Source organism: Silene latifolia, chromosome 9 (genome assembly GCF_048544455.1).
Source record: "Silene latifolia isolate original U9 population chromosome 9, ASM4854445v1, whole genome shotgun sequence".
NCBI lineage: Eukaryota > Viridiplantae > Streptophyta > Magnoliopsida > Caryophyllales > Caryophyllaceae > Silene > Silene latifolia.
In genome coordinates, this window is record NC_133534.1 from 49932321 (window position 1) to 49939698 (window position 7378).

Genomic DNA, 7378 nt, shown 5'->3' on the forward strand with positions numbered 1-7378 from the left:
AGCGATTCCTCAAGGACTTAATCGTCATTTAAGCCCTTAGTAATCCCTAATTTGTGTACCTAATCCCCACTATAAATACCCCATTAGTCTAATTAGATAATGATGTTCTTCTTATCAATCTCTAGTTTAGTTTATATCATTCTAATCTCTTCTTAATCTTGTAATCAACTTTTAATTAAGTCTTAATACAAATCTCATTTCCTTAATTTCTCTTTTGTTCATCTTTTGTTTTGGGTAATTGAAGATTATTTGGGTTATTATTGGGAGATTGACAACCTTCCAATCAATCATCAAGTACTTCTATTATTCTTTGCTTTATTTTGGAATCATTAGTAGGTATAATCCTCTTAATCCCTTTTTAATTATTGTTAATCATCTTCATTTATTCATCATGTTTTGCTTTGTTAATGTGATTGACAACCTTGTTAACATGTTAAACTTGATAATGAGTGAGTAGTTTCCTTAACTAGGGTTAATGAGTAATTAGGGGAAACCAACATGGGGGATGATTCATGCTTAAATTAATATGTTTTCATAGTTTATTTGTTTGCTTGTTGTGATCTCAACTTATGCACATGTTATGTTTGATGAAATGTGAGCCTATGAATCCTTGCATTTTTTACCCATCACTCACCTTTTCAATGAGACTTGTAAGACATAAACCAACTCGAGTCTCATTAGACCATGCATATAGTTGAGTAGGAGGGATTATGTCGACTTGTAGGTGTTGTACAATCTAATCGATTCGGCTCCGGGACCCAAACCTTCCTAGGATTGTAAGATATAAACCAACTTCATCCATCACAACAATAATTGCTTGCTTATAATTTGAGAATATGATTGTATGATCAATTCCCATGAATCCCCTATGACCCCATGACACCCTAGTGCTTTTAATAAATATTTTACATCCCTTTTTAATCATCTTGCTTGTTTACTTTTATTGCTATTTAGTTTTAGTGATCTTCTCATCTCAACCCCAAATCGTGACACCCCTACTTACAATTGAAAATCCTCCATCAATACCCATCCCTTGGGATCCGGCCTTTACTTGCCTCTTTACTAATAGTAAAGTTTTTTGTGAAGTTATAAATATTTTTTTGGTCTAGGTGCTCCTAACGACAAATAACCGAAAAGTAAAAGCTCCGAGTGTGAAATTCCGACCAAAAATGGCGTCGTTGTCGGGGACGGTGTTAACTTGATTTGATTTTCTTATATTGTTATTAGTTGTGTCTTTCTTTGCCTTGGGGAAGTAAAACTCCTCAAGGTTTGTTCTAATTGTTTTCAAGTTGTTTGATATTTTGCATGTCTAGAAGGTCACAAGGTAACTTGTTACCTTTGATCACGAAATTGAAAGGACTTTGACAAACAATAGAAGACTTGCTAGAAGTACTTTGAGAGGTATAGTTGAGGTTGTAGATATTCAAACAAATACTATTGAGTTCATCAACCCTTTTGCAAGAGAAGGTGAGGAGAACCCAACACCAAATCCAATACAAAATCAACCCACAATGCCTAAATTTTCATCACATTCCGTACCAACCGAGGAGAACCTACCCAATGGTACTCCCACACCACAACACTTAACCGGAAATTTCATTGCTAAATCCGCATTTATCCAATAAGTCGAAAGAAGCCAATTTGAGGGGATGCCTAATGAAGACCCTCACTCTCACATGGAGACTTTTTGTGAATATTGTGATGTGATTTCACAAACCAGTGTGACTCAAGACCAAATTCGATGGGTCTTATTTCCTTTTTCTCTAATCGGCACCGCAAAACAATGGTTAAAAGGCCTTGATAAGGCTACTCTTGGAATTGATTCTTGGAAGAAGTTGGCTCTAGCTTTCTACAAAAAATTCTACCCTCCGGAAAAGACTAACATGCTAAGAGCTCAAATTACGGGTTTTAAGCAAAGGGATGAAGAATCTTTGTATGAAACTTGGGAGCGATTCAAAGGAATTTGTCGCTCATGTCCTCATCATAGACTTAGCGAGTGGTTCTTGGTACAACAATTTTGGAATGGTCTTATGAAGACTCAAGGAACATTATCAACATGGGATCAAATGGTATGTTCACCGAAGTTGACGATAATCAAACTTGGAACAAGATTGAGGAAATGGCGGTCCATAATTCACAATATAGTAGACCTCGCAAGGCTACTAGAGGAGGAAAGAATGAAGTGGACTCTATTACTCAATTGGGTGCTCAACTTAGTGCTCATATTGATACCATAAACTTGAAGTTTGAGAAGGCTATGGCTAAACTTGAAGAAGCCTCAAAATTACCAAAGCATCATGTTCATGCCATGGTAGCATTTTCATCAATCCCAAGTGGGATATGTGAGAATTGTGGAACTTTGGGACATGACCAAAGTGAATGTAGGGGAACTAATGAGTAAGTAAATGCTTTTCAAGCATACAAGAGTGGTACCCCTTATTCCAATTATTACAATGAAAACACCAAATTCCACCCAAATCTCTCATACAAAAGCCAAAATGTTCAAAACCCTCAACAAACATACACCCCACCCCCCACGAGAAACCAAAATCAAATACCCTTTTACAACCAAAACCAAGGTTATCAAAATCAAACTCCATACAATCAACAAAATGACCAAGGTTTTGACGTTCAAAAAGCGGTCCTCCAAATGCAAATGAATCAACAAGAGTTTTCCACTCAAATGCAAAAGGATAGTCAAGCAAAAGACATCACCATCAACAACATCCTAGCCCACACAAAAATGTTGGAAACTCAATTGACCCAACTAGCATCTTCGAGTTCTCAAAGACAAAAGGGGCAATTACCACCTCAAAGTAATCCCCCAAGACATGAAACGGTTAGTGTCATTCACTTGAGGAGTGGTACGAGATATGAAGGACCAAAGAAGCAAGTTGAGGATGAAGTTGTCGAAGCTAGTGACAAAGAAGAAGTTGTGCAAAACTCCAAAGAAAATGAACCAACAAAAGAAGAAGTTTCAAAGAAAAGTGAAGAGAAGGCTAAGGAGAAGGAGCCCATTGTGATTAGACTTCCATTCCCAAGTCGTCAAGCTAAACTTAAGTTCGATGACCAACTTGGAAAATTTAAGGAAATTGTGAAGAATTTGGAAGTCTCGATTCCTTTCACGGAATTAATCAATCACGTACCGGCCTATGCAAAGTACATGAAGGACATCCTTACGAAAAAGAAGTCGATCCGGAAGCTTGAAAATATCGCCTTCACTAAGGTGAGTAGTGCAATCCTTCAAGGGAGTTCACCTCCGAAATTTAAAGACTCGGGAAGCTTCTCAATATCATGTACCATTGGCGACACCACGATAAACAAGGCTTTGTGTGATCTAGGAGCAAGCGCGAGTGTTATGCCATATTCAGTTAGTAAAAGGTTAGGGATGGGAGAGCTTAAATGTACCAACATCACACTCCAAATGGCCGATAGATCGACGAAGACACCGTTAGGGATATGGGAAGATGTTCCCGTGGGAGTTGGAAAATTTTTCATCCCGGTGGACTTTTTCATTGTTGACATGGAAGAAGACTCTAATATTCCGATCATTCTAGGTTGACCTTTCTTGCACACCGCGGGTGCGGTGATAGATGTGAAGCACGGATAGCTCACTCTAAAAGTGGGAGACGAGAGCATAACTTTCAATCTTGACAAGACCATGAGAGCTCCCCGTTTGCATGAGCCATGCTTTATGGTTGATCACTATAGCCGGAATGATGATAGGAAGAAGTCTTAATTCCAATGGAAAAAGAAAGTCGATGATGCTCCATTCAAAGAGCAAGAGAATAGCAACAAAGAGAGCTTAAAAAGCTCACCCATGACAAGTGAAGAAGATGGCCTCATTGGCCGAAACAAGAAAGAAGGAGAGTTGTCTCTATCAACTCAAGATATTTTTAATGATCAAGTAGACGAAGTTTGCGGTCTTTGGGATGATGAGTTCGAAGGGATATTCAACCCCTATATTGGTAATGCTATGAACCAAAACCATCATGGAGAACAACAAGTGCAAAATCTATTGAGAATCTTTATCATGACAATGAACAAGCTTTCGACTACTTCTTCAAGGTGTTGAGTAACATCAACAACACCTTGAACATGCCCCCTTGACATCTCACATTGGATGAGAGTTTGGTGGAGTCCTCCTTAAACCACCATTTGTAAATATTCTAACTCTCTAACTTGCATTTAAATTTTTACATTGCATTTTTGTCATTTTTGGATTTATATCTTTGTGCCTTGATCAAGATATTCATCATTTTTTATAGAAGTGAGGGAGGGACTTATGATTTTATTGATGTGTAGTGCTTTGACTTAGTGTGGGGATAGCAATTGCTTAGGCTAATCATGCCTTTGTAGTGCCCCTACAATGAAGAACACGAGCATTGAAGAATTAAAATATTATGGGTTATGCACCACCCACGGATGGACCTGAATCCGTGTGGACAGGGAAGAATCCGAGCGTCTCAAAAGGGAATCCGCTCGTCTAGCAGAATCCGAGTGTCCTATGTCACAAGACGCTCGTCTGGCTGAGCTGTGGAATTCAAAGAAATGGTCTGTTGCAGAATCCGAGCGTCCTAGTGAAGAATCCGCTCATCTGATACAAGACGCTCGTCTTGCAGCAAAGACGCTTTTTATGCTGTTGGATTTTAAGAAATCACCCTGTAATAGAATCCGAGCGTCTTTTGAAGAATCCGCTCATCTCATATTTAGGAATCCGCTCTTCTTTTCACAAAGACGCTCGTCTCATAGTGTCTTTTCCTGAAGCAAATCGTGCAGAATCCGAGCGTCCCAGACACCAATCCGCTCGTCCCTGCTGCTGTTTTCAAAATTAACGGGTCTTTTAAACCCTTACTCCCTCATTCATTGTCATTTCTTCTTCATTCAAACACTACCCACTACCCAAAAACCCCAAAAACCCTCATCCTCTACATTAACAAAACAAGATTCCCTCAACCAAACTCAACAAAATCAAATCTAAACTTCCCCACAACAAAAATTAATCACTCCTTCTACAACAACTCCTCATTCAAACACCAAAATCTTCAACCTTTGAGTTGATTTTTAAGAAACAAAGCAACATTCTTTCATCTTAAAATGATTTGGGCATAATTACAAATTGAAGATTTCATTCTCTCTTTGGTGTAATCAACAATGGCAAGAACTAAAGGAGGTAACAAGGCACCCCCAAAGAAGACACTTTCAAAAAGGCAACAAACTCTTCAAGCAAAACAATTGTCAAAGGCATTGGTAGTTCATGAGGCAAGGTTGGAGGTTCAACAAGGTCCCCCTATGGAAGCTACAACATTAACAACTCCGCTCAGTGAGCAATTATCTAATTATCCGGAGGTAATTTTCACTTCCGACTCTCATAGGGATAAATTTGTTCTCTTTGCTAAGAAGACCGTTATGCCTACAAAATTTATTTGTGAAGATACTTTGTCTAAGTTGGGTGTTCTTGAACAAACCAAAACCTTCTTTGAGGCAATGGGATTGGGTAAATTGTTTACCATGAAAGAATTGACATACCCCTCCCTCACATTGGAATTTTTGAGTTCCTTGAAAGTTACAAGAGTGGAAACTAGAACCCACATCGAGTTTCGCCTTGCAAATGTCAATAGACGAATCACTTTTGGTGAATTGAGTAAGATTTTAGGCCTTAGTGATACCCCGTACTATCACAAGATCCCCGAAAAATATGACCCCACTCCTCTTTGGGAGGCAATTTCTGGAAAGAAATTTGTGCGCTTTCATGATTGTCGTGCTCTATTAGTCCACCATCCGGGCATTAGAGTATGGCATAAGGTCATTGGGAACACTTTGATAGCAAGAAATGGCACTAATCATCTTACCAAGCTTGATTTTGTTCTTCTTGAGTCGGCCTTGAATGTAGGAAGGGAATATACTAAGCCATACAATGCTCTAAGACTTTTGGTAGAAAGATGGCTTAATGTTGATTTTGGTAAAGAGGGCACCACTTTTATCGTGAATGGAGGACTAGTTACCTATTTGGCCAAGCACTTTGACCCAAATTTCAACAAAGACAAGACTTATGTGGCGGTCAAAGGGGGTCATCTTATTGATATGGACACCATGATTCACAAGTTCAAGTGGGTTAAGCATGCACCTCTTGACACCAAATATGGGTGGCTAACCAATGAAGCTAGGTCCTTCACTTTGCCTTCAAAGATTTGCCGATTGAGTGTTCACCGACCAAACTACCTTCTTCCACTCTCCGAGGAAACCGAGTACATTATTCAACAACAAAGAGGCGAGATTGATGAGCCCTCCTCCTCCATTGTCACACCACCCTACCCATTTGAGTATCACGAGTTCAAACCCAAGGATGTCGAGGTAGGAAATGACTACATGACTCTACTCATGAGGGAAATGCACAAGCAAGCTTACAATGATAGAGTGGATGCTTACAAGGCCCAATATCAGCCCCTCCTACATCTAGCTAGGCAAGGACTTCTTGATCCATCATGTCCTTTGCCTAGTTGGGCGGATAGGGAAGTTTTCTTTCCTAGCACCTCTAGTGGTGGAAGACCGGGTGGAGAGGAGAATGTTGCTGAGGGTGTTGATGAAGAAGGTGAAAAACAAGCGGTTCAAGAGAATGTTGAAGAAGAAGAAGCTCAAGATGAGGAAGGAGAAGAAAGTGAGGAAGAGCAAGGAAGCGAAAGTAGGAGTGGATATGATTCCACTTCTATGGAGGAAGATGATGATAATGATGATATGATGGAGGATTAGCAAACCTTGGAGGCTCCTACACTCTTTCACCCCTCTTACGGTTTGTCTACTTCTTTTGTTTTCTTTATTGTATTTTGATCATTTGATTGAGGAGTCCTAGCAACATGAAGGACTAGCACCTTGGCTCCATTAAGGTGTTCTTTTTATTGTTCCCACATGTAAAATCCAAAATGATAATTTGTAGTTTCATGCATTGCATTCCGTGTACATGAACTACCCCGAAATTCAAGACATTAGAAATAATGTCTATCTTGGTTTGGGGAAGTCCATGCATACGCATCAGAAGGTAATCTAAATTACGCTCTCCGCCATAACAAAAACCCATACATCATGTAGTGTAGCTTAGTATAGTTTGCATTTAGTTTAGAAATCATGCATCATGCTTGCATAATTTCCTATCGTATTGGCCATTGAGGACAATGCCCATACTAGTGTGGGGATGGGAAATTCTAACTTGACTTTTATTCAAAAACCCAAAAAAAAAAATTGAAAATTGAAAAATCAAAAACATGTTCATTTCCGTTGTAGTGTAGTCTTGTATATATTGTGTTTATTCATCCTTGTTCACATTGATCAACTACGCCACATCCGAGACATGAGGATATTGAAGACTGCATGGTATGATATT

General features: G+C 39.2%; 1 non-coding gene across 1 annotated transcript; it reads right to left on the reverse strand.

Annotated features, from left to right (window-relative positions):
- Positions 1–1883: 1883 nt before the first annotated feature.
- LOC141602962 (small nucleolar RNA R71) lies at positions 1884–1990 on the reverse strand. The gene has a single exon (XR_012524864.1). It is a non-coding gene; the product is annotated as a small nucleolar RNA R71 (small nucleolar RNA).
- Between the last annotated feature and the right edge of the window lie 5388 nt (positions 1991–7378).